The sequence below is a fragment of the Eulemur rufifrons genome, chromosome 15 (genome assembly GCF_041146395.1).
Source record: "Eulemur rufifrons isolate Redbay chromosome 15, OSU_ERuf_1, whole genome shotgun sequence".
NCBI classification, from domain to species: domain Eukaryota; kingdom Metazoa; phylum Chordata; class Mammalia; order Primates; family Lemuridae; genus Eulemur; species Eulemur rufifrons.
Genome location: NC_090997.1, coordinates 103,855,307 through 103,875,989, shown reverse-complemented (window position 1 = coordinate 103,875,989; position 20,683 = coordinate 103,855,307). Strand labels below are relative to the sequence as shown.

At 37.2% G+C, this 20,683-nt stretch overlaps 1 protein-coding gene across 1 annotated transcript in view; it reads left to right on the top strand.

The window, feature by feature from the left end:
* The window catches only part of PRKN (parkin RBR E3 ubiquitin protein ligase), a 1,165,698-nt gene that overhangs the window by 381,057 nt on the left and 763,958 nt on the right, over window positions 1-20,683 (top strand). The window lies entirely within an intron of this gene.

The window sequence follows — 20,683 nt, the reverse complement described above, 5'->3', positions numbered from 1 at the left end:
AGTTGTGCTGGGGTCTGGATGTGTGATTAAGGTACAAGCACGTCCTCTCACCTTTCTTTTATTTCTTACTTTCTTAAAATGCTTTTGGATGATTGTTTCTGGTGATGTAGAAAAATTCTAAAAAGTGGAAAGATAACTTTAGAGATAATTTTAGTCACCTGCGGGTTCTAAGGTGACACATCACAATGTCAGTAATATCCTCAGTGTGAAGGGAGCCTGCCTGCCCTCTGTGCTACAGACCATTCCAAAGCGCTTTTCTTTGGCAAGGCTGGTTATACTTTTGTTACTTTAAAACATCAACATGTTTCTCTTAGTCTTTTATTCTGTAATCTAAACAGTCAAAGGTATACCCGGATTGATTTTGACTGTATGTGACAGAAGACACAAGATACAATGACTTTATAGGGCAGAAGTTTATTTCCCTCCCGCGTGCAGTGGGTCAAGGCACAGGCAGTCCTGGGCTGCTGTGGCCTTCACAGTGTCAGGGTGTTCTGGGACCAGCAACATGGAAGCCTAAAATGATAGGAAATGCCTCCTGTGGAAATCACTAAATAAAATTTAATGAATTTTTGAAATCATAGATGAGCTTGCAAAGCAAAGAAGGATAGTTTCCAGGTACAAGTGAAAAAGTAGAAACAACATGGCTGTCTGTGTAAGCAGAGGAGTAGGAAGCCCGGAGTGGCAGCCACGAGCCGGTGTCGTGCGGGTCGTGGGTTGGTTGTGGAGGAGAGAGGGCTCTGCTGCACGTAGACCGGATACCTGAGAACTGGGGAAACAGTCTGAGAGAAAGATAAAAGAAATGGGGGACAATGAGATAAATCTAAACCCCTGCAATACTTACGTGATCCAGAATGAAAAATTAATATAAATACTGGACCTGAGCTGATGTCACTGGAACCGTAACAGGCTCATTGCCCGACGCTCAGCAAACCAGTGGACTGCAACACAGGGAGTTTAATCATCCCAAGCAGCCTAAGGAGGAGATGGGGGAAACCTCTACTCTGCCTCCCAGTGAGGTTTGGGGTTGGGGTTATGAGGGGTCTGGACTGGTGATCACTGATTGGTTGAGAAGGGAGGGTGAGGTCCTGGGACAGGGAGGTGGAGAAACCATTCTTGTGCTGAGTTGGTTTCCTTGTGGGGGTCTTCAGACTGGCTCACCTCAGCCACTTAACAGGAATACAGGATCTGAAAAACACCTTAAGCAATTCATGAACAAAAAGGTCTTATGATTCTGGCACCAGGGATTCCATCTACAGGAATAAAGGAGCAGCAGGAGGTCAGCGCTGCATGACTCCAGGTTAGTTAGCAGCTGCAAGGATGTGGGTCGAAGTGTGCCAGTGCACCCTGATTAGTACCTCACTCTAATTCTGCCTAAAGCCTGGCTTGTAATTCTCATTGACCGTGTGAGGACAGTTTCAGCACGCCTGACATTTCAAGCAGGACATATAGAAGATCATTCTGGGTGGCATGGCATTGATACCTCCAGAGAAAAACAAGTCCTACTAAAGGGCACTCAGGATACGACATTATAAATCAAACAGGGAAAATTCCACCTCGAGTGTGTAGGAGACCAGAATATGCCGCCCCAAAATATGACTGTAGGAGACCAGAATATGCTACACCAAAATATGCCACTTTAGCATAAGGATTGTTTTGAGCTGATTATTTTGAGAAACAGCAGACACAAGAGAAGCCCTAAAAACAGAGCAGAAGTTACCCTTTTGTAAGGGAAATTTACATCTGTGAAGGAAATCTCCATTTGTAAGAGTGTTCTCCCTCTCTGTACTAGGAAGAAAAGGAGGATGGAATTACTAGACTCTTCTCCATAGAGAAGGTAGCAACTTAAATCTGCATGACAGACCTTACTCTTATTTACTGTAGTTTTCCCAGTAAGCTCCCTGGAGCTGGTCTTCCCCACACTTGTCTCTCTTTTGTCTGTAGTTGAAGACGGTTTTTAAGCCTGAATTCTAGACCACCTCTTTGGGATTTGCCCATCTTCTCTGGGTATAGCCCATGTGCCCTAGTCCTTCTCATCAGCGGAGAAATGCAGATCACGGATCATATAAAACCTCATGTAGCCTGTGATTTTCCCCATCCAGTTGACCCTTGAACAATATGGCTTTGAACTGTGGGTGTCCACTTATACATGGATTTATTTCAATATATAATTGGAAAATTTTTGGGACATTTGTGACAATTTGAAAAAAGCTCATTGGCAAACTACATAGTCTAGAAATACTGAAAAAAATAAGGACAAGTTAGGTATGTCATGAATATATGTAGATGTTAGTCTATTTTATCATTTACTACCATAAAACATATACAAATCTATTATAAAAAGTTAAAATATATCAAAAGTTATACACACACAAACCATACATAGTGCCATTTGCAGCTGAAAGAAATATAAACAAATGTAAAGATGCAGTATTAAATCATTGCCTGCATAAAATTAACTGTAGTACATATATACTACTGCAATGATTTCATAGCCACCTCCCGTTACTATTGTGGTGAGCTCAAGTGTTGTAAGTATCAGCTTAAAACGTCTTGTGACACTAATCATCTCCATGTGGGCAGTTTGTCCCTCCAGTAAATTGCAAATTGCAGTAAAAAATGATCTTTCCCGGTTCTGGCATACTTTTCATCATGTTTAGTGCAATACCATAATCCTTGAATAACACCATGGGACCCATAAGCAGTGCCACTAGTGATGCTGGAAGTGCTCCCAAGAAGCAAAAAAAGTCATGACATTATAAGAACAAGTTGAATTGCTTGATAGGTACCATAGATTGAGGTCTGCAGCAGCAGTTGCATACATGAATCTAGTGTAAAGACCATCATAAAAAAAGGAAAGGAAATTCATGAAGACATTGCTACAGCTACACCCGCAGGCACAGAACCCTTGCACTTTTTGCCAAATACCTTTTTATGTCATACTGGAAATGGAGTTTTTACGTGGGTGCAGAATTGCTATAAGAAAGGCATACCTGTAGACTCTCATGTGATTCTAGGTTGTGAAGTCAGTGTATGAAAACTTAAAGCAAAAGGAAGAGGAAGGATCTAAAGCTGACAAATTTAATGCCGGCAAAGGATGGTTTGATAGTTTTAGAAAGCGCTCTGGCTTAAAAAAATGTCCAGATAACAGGAGAAGCAGCTTCTGCCAACCAAGGGGCAGCAGATGAATTTCTAGACACCATTAAGGAAATCATTGAGGAGAAAAAAAAATCTCTCTGAATAGGTTTGTAATGCAGACAAAAGTACAGTATTCCAAAAAAAAAAAAAAAAAAATCCACAAAAGGACATTTATTAGTAAGGAAGAGAGGTAAGCAGGAATTTAAAGCAGGAATGGATAGGCTACCCTCTACTGTTTTGTGTTTTGTGCAAATGCAGTCAGGTTTAGGATCAGGACTGCCCTTATCTGAGCCTTGAAGAGAAAAGATAAATTCTAGCTGCCAGTCTTTTCGTTGTACAAGAAGGTGGCCTGGACTGGTTGCACCAGGGCTTCATCCCTGAAGTCAGGAAGTACCTTGCCAGTAAGGGACTTCCTTAAACTCCTTTTGATAATGGACAATGCCCCTGGCCTCCCAGACCCCATGAGTTCAACACTGAAGGTGTGAGGTCGTACCAAATAAGCCTGCCTCTCCTGCCTCCCTTGCACCTCCTTCTCCTCTTCTGCCTTTGCCACCTTGAAACTGCAAGACCAAGCCCTCCTCTTCCTCCTCCACTTCACCCACTCAACATGAACACTAGAGGATAGAGACCTTTATGATGATCCACTCCACTTAATGGATAGTAAATATATTTTATCTTCCTTATAATTTTCTTGATAACATTTTCGTTTCTTTAGCTTGCTTTATTGTAAGAATACAGTGTATAATACACATAACAAACAAAATATGTGTTAATTGACTATGCATTGGTAAGGCTTCCAGGAAATAGTAGGCTATTCATAATTAAGTTTTTGGAGAATCAAAAGTTATATGCAGATGCTCAACTATGTGAGGGGTCATTAACCCTAACCTCACATTGCTTAAGAGTCAATTGTACACAAATATCTGTCATAAAACTTAATTTATAAGTTAGATACAATAAGAAATCATCAATAACTATTAATAATAAAACAATTATAACAATGCACTGTAATAAAAGTTATGTGTATGTGGTCTCTCTCTCTCCGTTTCTCAAAATATCTTATTGTACTATATTGCAAGTAACCCAAACCACAGATAATAGGTGACTGCTGTATACATGAGATATACATATTAATACATTTGTTAGTTTTTTCTTATTAATGTCTTTTGTTACAGGGGGTCTCAGCTAAGAATTACGAAAGGTAGAGAGAACATTAGTTTTTCTTCCTCTATAAGTGGAAGTGAGCATACACCAGAAACTAGAAGGTTGTTTTCCCCTCAAATTTGAGAAAATAAAACAACCTGAAACAGAATACTCAACAAATGTATTTTATATAACAGAATAAAAAGAAAAAAACCTGAAACCTAAAACAGAAAACAGACATAATGGGGAAAAGGTAACTATTGAAAAGAACGTAATTTTAGCTATTGGAAGAAAAACAACAAACCCTTAAATTGATGGTTAAAACAGGAAATTGGGCAATGCTAAGAGATAGTTAGTGAAGTAGAAGACAGTTAGGAAGGAATTGCCTAGAATGCAATACACACTGACATGTTAAAAGGAGTTTAGCAGACGAGGAGCTTAGAATGAGAAGGCCTAATTTATAATATTCTATTCTAATAAGAATTCCATTATGGGGGAGTAGAGAACAGAGAGGAGAGACAGTTTCCTAAGAGAAAAGCTGAGCATTTTGCCATATAGATAGATCCTCTGATAGAAGAGTACATGGTCCCAAGCAAATTTAAAAAGCATGCAAGCAATCTTGATCAATTAAAATAAAAATAAATTCACCTTACAAAAGAAGCAAAATGCCAAGGAGAAATAGCAGATCTTAAAATTGAACAAAGAGATTATCTCAATTGGAAACAATAATTTGAATGGCTCCCAATAGAAATAAAAGAAGAAGAATGGTAGTGTAGAAATATCAAGCTGCTGAGGGGAACACCATTTAACTTAGAAGTGTACACCCAACAAAATTATGATTCAAGAGTAAGAGAAAGAAAGATACTTTTAGACAACCACTGAGGTTAATTACCCTCAGTTTGAAAGAAATGTTGAAGTATTTAGTACCAGGATGACTGAATTTGAGCCCAAGATGAAGAAATAGAGTGCAAGGAATGATGCTTAGAAAAGAGTTAATACGAATCAATCTGAATGATAAAGATATAAAAAGAAATATTGATTAGTTTGGCAAGTACAAAAACAAGAAACCAAAGTGGTAGACAAAAACAATATTTAGGAGAAAACTGGAATGAGCAGTTACCATGGAAATATGTTCAAGTTCTCACCAATGATTAATGAAATGAATATTAAAACAATATCATTTCATTGTACCCTTACCTGGTAGACCATAAGTTAACAGTCTGACCATAGCGAGTGTTGGTTAGGATATAGGACAGTAAGTGCTTTTATACAGGATGGTGTGAATGTCAATTCATGCAGCAACTACTGAGAGCAATTCTATTAATACAGCTTCACAATAATCAGCGAAATTGAAGAGATGCATATTCTGCAACTCAGAGTACATGAAGAGACATCTATATACATGATCATAACAGCACCATTTGAGGTTATGAAAAAGCAGAAAAAAATACAGCTGTCTTTAAATAGGTGAATGGAAAATAATTACACTTCTCCCTGCAGCCCTTCCTGGCACCCTGAGTGCTGTTGCTGAAAGGTGTTATCCATGTTGCATCTGTAAGGGAGGGAGAAAAGAGAAATGGGTTATCTCAGGTTAACTTTCAGATTTAACTCTGTGTTAAACTGAAAGAAGAAATACAAGTGGTCCTCTCTTCATCTTCACAACTGGAAGGAATCACTTTCTTTTCAGAACTCTTGTATCTCTCTTTTGTAACTTTCTATTTTGTACTCCAGTTCTGAGTTCATCTGTTGAATTGCTTTGAAGACCAGGTTTTTGTCCAACTAACTGTAATTTCCCCCCAAATCTCCTAGAAAAGTGGTGATAAATGTTTACTAAATTGCTTAAAATTGTAAGCATAGAAAATCAATCATCAGAATTTCTGTGTGTTACCTTTAAGAACTAATGCTTCATTTAAAATTATACAAAGAAAATGAGACTTCACCTCTTCAAATACCGTGGTTATGCATGGTTTGAAGTAGTCGGTCCCGGCAGCCTGAGCAGCTTCCTATCTGTCTGTTTTAAACATACACACCACCTGTCATTTGGAAAAACAAAAAGGTCATTGGTAACAAAATGTTTGAAAATCTCTGCCTTAGAGAAAGAAATACATCCAGTTTTCTTTGTGTTTCCAGAATATTTGGATTAGACCAGGAAGAATTTAAATGCTGGCTAAACATGGGAGTGCTCTAAAAGGTGAATAGTTGTGCCAAAGCCACACATGTAGCTGAAACAAATGGAAACTTCGGAAATCTGAGAACATGACTTTCAGGTATTTGTAGGTGGAAAAAGATGACTGGTCAACATGAGAGGTGATACCATGATTTATATTAATAACCAGTACTTAGAGGAAGTCAAAGAACTGGAAGAAGTCACTAAAGCATTCCTTGCAGCTGTGCTTCTCGGGCTTTGAGCTCATCAGAATCATTGGAGGCCTTATAGAAGCCCAGACCAGTTGGCCTTGGGTGGAGGCTGAGAAACTGCATTTCCAACAAGCCCCCAGGTATTACTAATGCTGCAGGTCCAGGACACAGCGCTTTGAGTAGCACTGCCCTAAACAGTGAAAAATAGTCTTGTTTAACATGTGGTCAATGAATAAAATATTTTATAAACTTTTGAACAAGAGCATTAAGTGAACTAACTCCTGGGCTCCAAGATCTCCTTGAATGAATTTAGTTCACATGTTGCTTGTGTTTCCTAAATGAGACACTCTTCATCCTCTCCTGTCAGATGAGATGAAGCTATTGGACCTAGAAAAAAATAGGAGTCTCCTCTAATATTTGTCACACAGTTAATTAACTGCTTAAACAAATAGTGATCGGATCCTTATGTCTAGAACCAGACCTAGTTCCAGGTGCCAGGATGTAGAAGGAAAGAGTCAGAATGCCTACCCGAATGGAGCACATTGTAGTTGGGGGAGAAGATGATAAACTAAAGAAACAAATAACTGTTAAAGTGAGTGTATGTCCTATGGAGAAATGTTTAGCAGAGTCAGAGGGAGAGAGTGTTGCAGAGGTGCTCTCTCTGTAAGGTGGTCAGGAGGCTTCTCTGGTGGGCTGACATTCAGGGAAGGCATTCTCGGGAAGCCTGCATTTGGGTATCTCGGGCAAAGGGAGCAGCAAGCCTATGGCAGGGCCATGCCCGCAAAGCAAGGGGGCCGGCGTGGATGGGGCAGCGGTGTGAGGCAGTAGCAAGAGATAAAGTCAGAATAGGGGGACCGGGTGGGGAAGGCCCTGGCGAGAAGGGAGCCACCGGAGGATTTTCCAGCAATAGAGTTTCACGATCTGACTTCGGGGAGGCCGTGCTGCTGGAGAATGTGCTGTAGGAGGCCAGGGCGGAGGCAATACCAGTTATAGAAATCCCACAATGCCTGCAACGTTGGGAACTGCTGGCAATGATAGGCAACGTCTTTGAGTGCTTGTTGTGAACTTAGCGCTGTACAAAGCCTGCTTCTGTGGAGTATCTCGCTTAATTCTTCAGCAGCTCCTTAAGGTAGACAGTATTCACATCCTCAGTACAGATGGGGAAACACGTCGGACAGCTGGAGAAACTGACTTAGCTAAGTAAGGCAAGACTCGCCCAAGGTTTGTCTCACTCCAAAGTTTACATTCAGAGTCTGCGTTAGTAAGTATTCTTCTGAATATGGCTATCAGAAGGAAAGAAGGAATTTTTGCGTCTTCCCTAGATATTTTGGTTATATAGTGGACATAATCTTACAATGGGTTATGTTGAAGAATTGTGTTGTTAATTTCAGCCAAGTAGACAAATTTTAAAACTCAACTTTATATCACATTATACTATTTTTTCAATATTTTTTGGTTTTGAAAAATATAACTTCTGATAATTTTGTCCAATTTTTTCAAGTCTTACTGCCCAGATTACTAAGAAAGTATTTAATTAATATGAAAGAACATTCTATGAAATAAGCGTTTATCTTTATATTAAGTGAGACTTTTTGATGAAACATTACATGCTAGAATAAATTATTGAAATATAACTTGAAAACGTAGAATGGAAAAAACTTTGAAATAGACAAATATAATTTTTTAAAATCAAATTGCTTTTAAGACGAGCTCTGAATGTGGACTATAGATACATCATAATTGTTAGAGAGTATGTTCTTATCAATAATTTTTTGCCAGCGGTGCAATGTAGTACAAAATGAAAATTATTCTAGGATTGTAAGTTAGCTAACACTTGCCAAACACAAATCAGTCGTGGAGGCCTACTGATGATATAAAGTGATAAGCTTCAGACTTAATTCTCATTTTATCCAAAATAAAATCTCACAGTACTTGAAAACGTGTGTTACACATGCTAATGACTTTAAGCCAGAGGGTGTGAATTTCTTGGAGTTTTGCACAGCTTTAATGAGTGCCTCTTGTGTAAATCTTCCTTGAAACGACAAAATTTTGGCAGTCATACTAGAACAACTTAAAGTTGATATCACATCAAATTATTAAAAATACATTATCATTCTGCCAGGAATTTTTCTTCCAACACAGATTTTTACTGTAATATTCTTTTTCAATGTTATAAGTGAAAACACATAAAATAACATTTCACTGTACTGAGAATTCTGCCAGCCTGCCATATTTGGGGTGTGTGTGTGGGGTTGAGGTAGGAAGACACAGTCCTATATTCTTTTCCAAGAAGTCTGAACACTATTCCAAAAGCAGAATTAGTTGCTCCTTCCTTTTCGTAATGCTTCACATATACTGTGGTGCAATTACTTATAACATATTTGCTTACCCTTTTGAAGCGGCACTCATCCAATACTAGTAGGTCTAATACAGTTGGTACCTCCATCACCTAACATGTGGATAGCAAGGGATCCACAAAATTTGCCATATGCCAAAAAGTTTTGTCCAACTTGTAAAATATAACCCTTAAACAACTCTTCAACTCTTACTAAACACATTGGGTGTGAAAATGCTTTATAATTGCACGTGGAAAGCAGGGTGCACTATGACTCAGGGTGTGCAGAGCACCAGAGACAGTCCTGGCAGTGGGGAGGTCCGAGCTTGGCAGAGGGGACGGCAGAGATGGTTGACCACACTGGGCAGTGTACGTGTCCAAGAAACAGGGCTCACGTTTGTGTTTATCCACCAGGAACAGCTCTTGCATTGGTTTTTATCTGCCATCTTCTGGGCAATCTTTTGTATAATAAACCCATTGATGAGAGCAGGGGATTAAAGATTAATAAGAGGAACTGGACGCTCAAGTAGCTTACACTTTAGAAGATGCACATGTACACGTTAAATGGAGTATGTTTGAAAGAAGCAGTACCATCAAGGTCATGAGGGGGTTTAGAGGAGCCAGAGGCTAAGACAGGCCCTGGGGCAGGCTTTGAAAGACAAAAAGGATGGCTCTGTTGAAAGTGTTTTCATTTTTTATGGTTAGATGTTTGTTTTAAAACATAAGTAGTTAAAAGCAAACTGTCCCGGAGAGTAGGTGAGAAACAACTTTGTTGGTTGTTGAAGTTAAGTGTGGTGCTTGCTGGGGGCCTCAGAATGTTTTGATTTTTCTGAAGTCACCTCTGCGAAGTCATCCTGGGATTCCAAGTGGGAGGGAAAAGTCCTAGGCTCAAGGAAATGCCATCTGGCTGGCATGTGCACTCTTTTAATGAAAGACCTCTACAACTTGTAGCATGGGGCTTCCCTCTCCTGGAGGCCTTAATGGCCAGTGATGTGAATAATTTATCCTTTTTACTCTGTGAATGCTGAAGTCTTTCAGAGGACGCTGTGCATATGCTGAGATGGTGAGATCTGCACTTGGCAGAGGAGCGGGAGCCCAGGCAGGGTATTTACAGCTGCTGAGCTCCATCTCGGGAATCGCTGGAGCATTCTGATTACTGTGGTGTGTGCCAAAAATGCAGGCGGGCTGCTGGAGTCTGTTTTCTTGAAGGAAGATAAAGAAAAAAATTTAGGTGGTAGAAATGAACTGCCTATCTCTTTTCAAACCTTCTAAATTTGTTCTGAGTAAATGAAGACTAATGGACATTTTGTGCAGCTTTTACTGAAGGTATTATTTTGTATGACCTGTACCTTCCAGAAATCTCATACATAATCCAAAAATTTATGTTCCAACTATGTAATGAAAACAGGAATTAGCAAAATTTCCATTTTATAAAAGAAAATGAAACCCTCATGACAAATAAACAAAATATCACTACTCTCTTTTTAAAATCATTTTCTGATAATTTTATAGAATCAGGCCCAAACTCCACCTTCTACATCTATTGAACTATAATTAATGTTCCAAATGATACCTCTGAAGCGCTGTAAGATTTTAAAAATTCTTTCTCAATCCCCAAAGATTATATTAAATTGATTACCTTTGGTGCTAGAGGTTTGTTATTTTATTCCAGCCTTTTTAAAATGCTCTACCTTTTCTGTGCATGTTCATTAAACTATTCACTGGAATATTTTGTCTATCAGTGGAGCTGTGATTTGCTTCCTATAAGAAGAGAATCCAATGGCCAATCACTTTGGTGGATTAAATGAAATTCTTTGAACCAGGGAATATTTTTTTGTTTCAAATGTTTACCACAGTGCCTGGTCTGTAGTGGGCACTTAAAAAAATGATTGTTGTTGCTAGAAAATACAATAGGAAAGGGGACCGGCATTTGTTTTGAATCTTCGAGCCAATGCACAGTACCCAGGATATGATATGTCTGCCACACAGATGCTAAGCCTGTTGGCAAGAACATGAGCTCTGGAACCAGGCCAACTGAGCCACTTCTTGGCTTGACTTCTTACTACCTCTAGGACCTTGAACAGTGTACTTTCTTGTTGCTCAAAGTGTGGTCTATGGACCAGGAGCATCACTTAGGAGTTTGTCAGGAATGCAGAAATTGCTGGCCCCAGCCCAGATCTGCGGAATCATAAATTGCATTTTAACAAGAGCCTCTGATAAATAATGCACATTAAAGTTAGAGAAGGACTGATTTTTCTTAACATACTAGGCCTCAGTTTCCTCACTTGTAATATGGAGATAATGAAAGTACCTTCCTCATAGAGTTGATGGCAGATACTTTATGACAAAGGCTTAGGACAGTGGCTAGCATGTACCAAAGACTTAACAGCTGTTAGCCAATTCTGTCATCCTTTCTCTTCCCAGCTCACATGGACTAAAGTCCCAATGTTGTGCCAGGGCTCTAAGATACAATCTAGTTTTATAGATCTAGGGCTACCTGCTTTAATCCCCTGCAAACAGGAGCTAGGCCCCCCTTCCATACTTGGGAGACTTGGGGTTACTTTGGACTGGGGATAGGGGTTTTATTTTATTATATTTGTATATGTATGTGTGTATTTTCAAATTTTGGTGACCTTCATGACACACTCAGAACCAAAGTAGGATAGTGGTTACTCTAAAATAGTGACGGATGGCATCAGAAATGATACTCCTATGGCTATTTTTCTAGATTATTACATTTTCTAGAAAACATCTTCTAGTCCTGAATAATATATGATGTATTTTTTATTTCATTTTCTATTTGGCAATGTACTATTCCTTTTCAAGTGTTTCATCGGAAAACTGGTTTAATGTGGGGGTTTTTATGACCTGTGTTGAGTCATCAGGAATGATTTAGACAGAAAGGAAGTTTCAATAATGCAAAAAGTGATGAAGTTGTTTTTATTGTTTTTCTACCAGTATTGTTCAAAGGACCCTTTGGCAATGAGTGTGTACCCCATTTCATATTTTGAAAGAGCAGATTAGCTGGGGGCAGGTCTCACAGATATGGGCCACAGGGGACTTCATCAACATGGCCCTGCCAACGGGTGATGGATGAGGACAGTTTAGGAACAAATTAGTGTTCAGCTTAATGATGCAGACAGAGCTAATATTCTAAATGAGCAGGAAGATTCAAATTGCACACAGATTCAGGTTAGATCAGTTGGGCTTATGTTTTCAGATCAGTCATTGTACGGAACAACATACTGAGAACTGAATGCTACTGATGGCTCTTTTTGGATGTTTACTTGAATCTAATACATGGATCTTTATATGGGTCGAAGAGTACCTGCCCTTACACAGCTGCAAGTAAATAAAAGGTATACATGCATCTCCATGATATTATGCCCTTGAAAGGCAACACATTCTTCACTAACCCACTGACAAACTAAGGCAAACATCTTAATCTAGAGTGATGGCTTAGGCAAGTGTGACTTCCAAGTCCTTGCAGATTGCTGCTGTTTGCCATGCAATTTCTTTATTGTCACAAAGAATATAAAGACACAGCTTAGTGAGTGATACTCCTGCCTGAGTAGATACTGATAAAAGCTGCTTGTTGTGTGGACTTCTGATGCCAATAAAAGCTTTGTTACAATAAAGAGCCAACCAGACTCTTTGATTTCTACTTGATGGTTATGAAACCACCTCTCTTTTAAAAACAGTTGAATCATTTGATATTATTTTACTTCATCATCTTCCATAGTGGCATCATGAAAATTTTGATGGCATTTCATGTTTGACTAATGAATACAATCTTGGGAAAAGGTAGGCCAAGAGTACTAGTAAAGTTCCCACAAATAGTGAGGAAGTATACTTCAAATGGATCATATGGGATTTTTCTTCATGAAAATGAGAAAGATCATATCTTTGACTAAGTATTGTAGGTTTTAATTAAGAACGTTAGCATAGCTGCCACAACATTTGTTTATTTCAGATGTATTAATTTATGCCGGTAAAGTAGAACCATAGTTTTTATTCCTTTGCTTAATCCATGCTTTCATGCCAAGAAGAAATATTATATCCCAATAAAACATGGACATCTTCAGTGACAGGAGACAGCAGACATTTAGGGCTGTTGTAAGATTGCACATTTTTACCACTTGCTACTTATCACAGAGAAGCAGATTAGACTAGATAGCCTTTTATTGTTCACCATGGCCCCTGTTTCATTAACAGAGCAGTCCAGTATTTTTCAGATTATTTTTCCAATTTCACTTTCAGTCTTTATTTCCATAGATACTATTTTCTTTTGGACTCCATGGCAAATAATTTTTCTTGTTTGCGTGAAGAAAAAAATTTGCTCTTTTAACATAGTTAATTTAAATTATACAATAGGACCTTGGGCACCAGAGTAATACACACAGGTTGTACAAGCCCCATTGGAAAGTGAGCTCTTTGAGGCAGAGGTATTTTCTTGTTCTGGGCTGTCTGCAGTACCTGACAAGGTGCTTGACACATAGTTGATGCTTAGTAAGTATGTGTTAAATGAATAAAAACAACATTCATTCATTCTTTGAAGGCCTTTTTGAGACATGAGAAATGAGACATGAGAAATGTAACTCATTCTGTTCCGAGATTCTAAATTGTGGATGTCTTAGCCCCTTTGGGCTACTATAACAAAATACCAAAATTAACCAGATAGGCTTACCTGAGTTTGTTTTGCAAACCTATAGCCATATAATTTGAGCCAGAGAATTTACTCTGCCTGAAAATTTTCATAAGGAATCTCTGATTTGACTTTTAAAGGGCTTTATTATTTGTTCTTTTATCCCAAGGCTGGGAAAACAATCCCAAGACATTCTCTCCACCATATTTTACCTGCAGTATTCTTGAGGTTCCCAAGGAGGGTCCTTAACAGGCCAGGAATTAGGACCTGTGTGAGTGGGGCTCTGATAGCCAGGTCTCAAACCTGCTTTCCTGAGTGGGCTTTGCAGGCATTGACTTCACATGTAAAGTCAATTAATGTTCCTTAATAGTGTGCTGCTATTTCTGGTAAAGTGAGAGTTAGTCTCAGTTATAAATCTCCATGTATATCCTTTGTTATACTATCAGTTTGTTCAATAATATCTTAGTAAGATGAGAACAAATTCTTATTGAACCTATGCAAATAACTACGTTGTCATGAAAAGTTAGGAGACTCAGCAATAGTATTTATTTTTGCTTTCTGAAGGCCGGTGAAATCAGATATTAATTTATAAATTTTTAAATTTGGTTTATAAAAGCATGGCCTATTAAATTGAAGGGGATACGGATGAAGAAGGAGGAAAAATATCTTTATATACCCATAAAAAATGTAGAACATTAGAAGCAATGCCAACAATATTCAAAACAAGTAGCCATAATTAAATTTCCCTCATTAGTTTATTTGTTCTTATGCAATTAATTATTGTTCTTTTGGATCTTGGGGGTTAGCGGTTCTCCTTTCATGAAGAATGTCTCTTTCCAGACTAAAATGTGTCCTGAAAATCTTGATTCATTCCGCTGGTGCAGTCTGCAAGTTGTTAAGGTGATGTCGGGTCTAAAGCCTATAACCAAGAGTCTATCCTTTGAGGTATCAGCAGTTCATAGTAACTGCACAGATCTGTCCACGAAGCCTGGAGGCTGTCATCTGTGATGAAGACGCAAGCCCAGGCCTGTGGTTTATAGCACAGCTTTCAGGCAAGCATCAGACGGGGCTAAAAACTAGTTAGATACAATAAAAGGCTGGTTTAATGGTTGCAGTGACTAATAATATCAGAATGGGGACATAAAATTCCCCTTTGGCATACAGCATATAACTATTTCATAAGGGTTTAATCAGTGTTTCCCCTGAGAGTAAAACATACCATGGACAGACAGCAAGAGCTTAGGATGAATCTCCATGGTCCTTCTGTAAAGTGTTCAATTAGTGGAAGTAATTTATATGAATAACATTTCATCTATACAAACTGAATCTAGGGAAAGCCAAGTGTCTCTTCTGATTTGACAGCTCATTCCGAAGCTCTTCCAATAGTGGTGAGGTAATTAAGAAATATGAAGCCTACCAGATAAACCTAATGATTTCTAGCGCCTTTCCCCAGGGATGCTCTGGGAAATTTCAAAGATAGTTTTAAGCATAGAGTATATATTTAGATTGTTATTTTTTTTTTTTTTTTTATAAATTTTAGATCTGATTTTGGGAGGAAATCAAAGGAGTTGTCAGAGCAGACTAGGTCATTTGGTTATAATAAAATCCTGGGTGCCTCAAAACGATACTTTGTTATCAATTTAATCAAAGTGACGACAAAAATAAGTAAAAAGTATGATTGCAAGGAAACTTCATTCACAAATTAGAAAACTTTACCTTTTTAAATTTTATAGTTTTATTTATCAAAGAACATTATAAATCAACACAAACCAGAGATTACTCTTTTGGAATACAGAATCTCTGCTTCCTGGGCAGGTCACATGGATGAGAAAATAATATTTTTACTATGCCCTGGTAAGAATTCTAAGATAAATTTATCAATTCAACAGAGAAAAAAATACTAATTCTAATTTTGCATTAATGTACTTGAGAATATAGGTTCTATGAGATTCATATTTTTTCCTTTTAAATTATCTCACAAATAAGCCGATCAAACCTAGGTGACCTTTGCCATAATTTTAGCACATTTTATAGCTTTTTTTTGGACCTAAGTGTTATATAAGCAAAAGCAAATAAAATTCACTTTCCTCAGACTTTCCACAACTCACTATATTACATAAAGTTTTGTTTTTCACTATATTCTTTCTTATTCTGGAAGAAACTGATACTTTGCTTTAGGGGAAAAAAAAAAATTATCCTTTCTTGAAAAAGAAAAACTCAAAAACTCATCCCTTTGCCTTGGTTAAATAGTTGAATTTTTTTGTTACTATTACTTCTAGTATAGTCCCAACCACCCAATCTGATGATAACTTTTAACCAAAATAACTACTTCAGTTTCACAGAGAAACTTCATGGTAGGTAATGGAGAACTATCTTTCATTCGTAACATTTTAGCAGACTAGCAAAGCTGTAAATACATACAACACGATTTCTCAAAGTAGCAAAAATAAAACACTTCATTAACATGACACAAAAATATAACCATTCTGTAGCATATAGAACTAAAAAGCAAAAAAAAAAAAATAAACTGAAAATTGTTTGTTTATCAATACTTTTATATTCAACCTTAACAGAAATTATCCAGCTGGCTAAAGATTAAGGCAAGTTCATAAGTTATATAAGGATCTAAGAAATCGTAGTAGGCTACTACACTACAAAACATAATTACTTTTAAAAATTTGCCAGAATTATAATTCAGTTTAGTGAGATGCAAATATATATTTCATAAACTTAAAAATTATGTAAATATAATGCTACATTACTTGATTAATAAAACATCATAAGAAGTGCAAGAAGTTCAGATTAATTGCTCTGTTCATGGGAAACGAAACACAAGCCTTATGAAATACGAAATGGAAATCTTGTCACATATTTAACACTGACAAATCAGAGAAAATATATGTAGCTTTTTCTTTTTTAAACCCAAATTATTAAAACAGTTCAATTGTCCAAAGATTCACCATAATTATGTGTTTGGATTTCTGAGCTATCATTTTCATAAAGAGGGATTTTTTCTTTTTTCTTTAAATGCCTAGAACATTTAAAGTAGTCAAAATTTGGTTTCTGTGAATTTGGGGGGTATTCAGTTTGTATAAGTTCTTATTTATTTCTCTAAATCAGAACAGAGCTCCTTTAAGAGACGTAATAATTTAATTTATTAGTAACGGCCAGTGGTAGTGCATCAGCTTTTCAGGACTGCTAACAGAATACCACAGACTGGGCGTTTTAACAGAAATTTATTTCTCACAGCACTTGAGGCTGGAAGTCTAAGACCAGGGTGTTGGTAGGTTGGTTTCTTCCTCAGCTTCTCTCTCTGGTTTACTGATGGCCATGCTCTCACTGTGTCCCCACATGGTGTTTCCTCTGTGTGCCTACATGTCTAGCGTGTAAATTTTCTCTTCTTACAAGGGCACTAATCAGATTGGATGAGGGCTCACACTAAAGACTTCATTTTAATTAATTGTGTTTCAAAGAGTTTATCTCCAAATACAGTTGCATCATGAAGTACTGAGGGTAGGGACTTCAACATAGGAATTTGGAGGGACACACAATTCAGCCTATAACAAGGAGAGAACCATTTCACACACAAGACGTGAAGGCTTTTTTGAATTACAGATATGCAGACACACAGCCATGAAGAAAATTCACACCTTTAGTCCTACAGCATTAGTCACAGGTCAAAAGTAAATGCAGAATCACAAAAACTCACTAGTCCAGATCTCACAGAGCTCTTTTCCTTCCCAGTGGGCACAAGTAGACAAACAAAAATGATTTAAATCTATTCTCTGTTGTCTCTCATTCAACAGAGAATAGAGCTCTGCCATCCAGCTCAGAGATCACCAGTCAGACCATAAAACCAATTTCCCAATCATTATGGCCACCAAAGGGGAATGAACTATTGTTTATGCATGAAACATAAGCAAAAGCCAAAAACACAAAATCAATAGAGACAAAAGGGGAACAATGGGAATACAGGATTGGAGATTTCAGATTCTAGCTGACCAGGATTTACATTAGGAAGCAACAAAAGATGTGCCCTGGCTTTAACAGTCCACGAGGCAGACTTCCTGGCAATGAAGTTGATTTGGTCCATTTGGGAAGGACAATGGGACTTCCAAAACTGTTTAAGTATAATTTCAATACGGTAGAAATCATGGCTGTCATACAAATGTAAAATGAACAGGTGTGGAAAATTTTATTCCATTTGTTACTTAATGTGAGAAACAGGGAACTGTATAAATTGGTTCAAACAGCTTTAGAGAGGTTAGTCTATTGATGACAGATAGATAGGTAGATACAATTTAATAATGAGATGTTAGTCTAAGATTGTTAGGCCAGAGATACACATTTTGTCAAGTTTTTACAGGACAATAAACCATAACATTTGGGGTTATTTCCTCCACTGGATAGAAATTCTTTTCACTTCTAGAAAAAAGTTAACCCCTGCCCCTACAGAGTTGGAAAATAGCCCAAGTAATAGATCTGCATTGCATTGAAAAAATACCAGTAATTTCTTTGGCTTAATTCCAAGTTTCAGATATTTTTTCTGATTTTTAAGAGAATGGAGGTAAAATAGCCCTATTTAATGTGGAAACTATCATATTAAATAATACTTTTCTCCCTCCAACCATTAAGCCTTCTAAATCCTCTAAATCCACTGCAGACACAATTTTTTACTCTCAATAGAATAATAAATACTGACTTTATACATGAAACAATTACATTTAGATTATCTTACTTGATTTTTATTAGGGACGTAATTATCATTCCTTCTTATCCACAAAAACTGAGAATAAAAATTAAGTTTCTTGTGCGAAGTGTCATAGCTAAAAGGCCATTGAGGCTAAGATTTAAACCAATGACTTTTGGTTCAAAATTCTATTTTCTCTATATTGGATCACAATGTTCATGAGTCATTGCTTACATTTGGCATGGTTCGTAATAAAATCAACATCAATTCTATATAATCTGATGCAAAAACGGCTATCCCACCCTAAGCTCTTCAACAAATCTTTCTGTTTTTGTAAAATAATTTGAGTACTTGTTTCTCAAGTAAAAGGATGTCTACTTACTATAGCCTTTATATTTAATGTGAACAAGTATACCAGTTGACAGGAAATATGCAACAGCCATTAAAAAAAAAAAAAAAACACTCTTGAATGTTCAGTGAGAAACTTTATAATTTGAATTTGTCAAGAAGTTATATTAAATATAAATTTTCATTTTATTTAAGCACAGTTTTGTGAAATGGTCTTCCAAACTATTTTAGACATATTTCTAAAACTTTTTTTTCCCCATCAGATTAGTTCCAGGTCAGGAAAGAGCATGTTGTATAATTCCATCTCTCTGCTTAAATACAGTATAAAATTGAATATGCCCAGCCCTACAACACAACCTGACTTCTTACTCATTACCTTCTTGAGAATTGCATCAAAATATGAGCAGTGGTCCATTCAAAATGACCTCCTGAATTTAAAGAACACATATTGTAAAATAGAACTCACTGTAGCCACTCAGCCACTGAACCAGACAAAACAGAATGCCAGATCTAGCAATGTAGTGATAGTTGTTCATATCCTGATTTCTAGGCTGCATTAGAAAATTGGATGTTAAGTATATACCAGGCAAGTGTTTCTAAAGAGCAACACTTTTTCCTCATTGTTGCTTTGATTTACAATAATTGGTCCAAAGGGAGCTATCTGGTTTTGATGTGTTTTTACTCATCTGTTTGAGAGTTGTTGCCCATAACTGCAAATTATTGATAGATTGATGATACAATATATTCATGAATTATGTTCACAGTCCTTGGTGATTGGAAGGAATCAATAATTCTTGGAAAGATGGAAACAAAACATTTCTCTAGGGAATAATATCTAATTTGCATTGAATAATTAGCTCATCATCTTTCTTTTTTCCTGAGCACTCACTGAGATGTGCAATTTGGGACTAGTCAAAAACCTAAGTACCCTCCTTATAGACACAATGAGGTTACATAAAGATGTGCATATTAATTTTGCACATTTTGTAGATTTTTAGCAAACTTATTTTTAAAGTGTTTGAAGATGGTAGCTAATTTAGACAAACTATGAACTATGTACTAGAAACTTATTTAGTATGTGCCTATTCTGGCCAATACTTTACTTTGATAGGTAAATAAAAATTTTAATGAAAAATTTTGTTTTTCAAATGATCACCCCTATATTGAAGCCAAGTTTTAACATATGTATACTTGAAGTATTAGGGTTTTTTTTCTTTCTTTTTAATATTAAGCGTGGAGCAATACTCTCCTTTTTCTTTTCCTTAACTAGGAGAACATATTGAAGAGTTGTCATTGACAAGTCCTTGAATGTACTTTGATGACTTCTTATTAACCCTTGGAATCTGTGACTGCTATACAACTTCTTGGTTCCAAATGCAAAAATTTATGTCCCCTCATGACCTTCCAGCAACAGCAGAATGTGATTTTGTGAGACATTAGCATAATGGAACCTTTTCAATAAAATGATAAATTGAGCCCATCTCAGAAAACAGAACACACACTGGTAATTTATTGCAGCCATTGCCATGTGAAGGACCCCATTCATATCATATGCTTTTAACTCTGATGAGAAGAGTGCCTTTCCCCATATCCTACGAGTCTGCAAGATTCCCTGAGAAGAGAAATGCTTTTTTCTAATGGAATCAGCAGCACTTTAGGGAATAGCCATCATCACATGTCATGATCATGTCTCATGAACATGTCTAATTGCTTTACTGTTTTTAAGTCTCTTTCATGTAAATTGGAGTCGATTGTAATTCCCTGGTGTGTTAGCGGGTGGGGAGGAGCTGCCTCCCTGGAGGCCTAAAGCCTGCAACAGGTGGAAGTGTTTTTGAGGTCCTATTGTCTAGATGCAGCTCAAAGTTGCTTCACAACCAGAGGGTGATGACATTCATAGATGTGAATACTGCCTTTTAATTAAGCAAGTAATTGTGAATATAGTATCAGAAAACATTTTTGCATGAATTAATAGTTGGTTGTTAACAAAGGTAATTTGTAGGTTGTGAAAAATATTTTCCTTCTCTTCTTA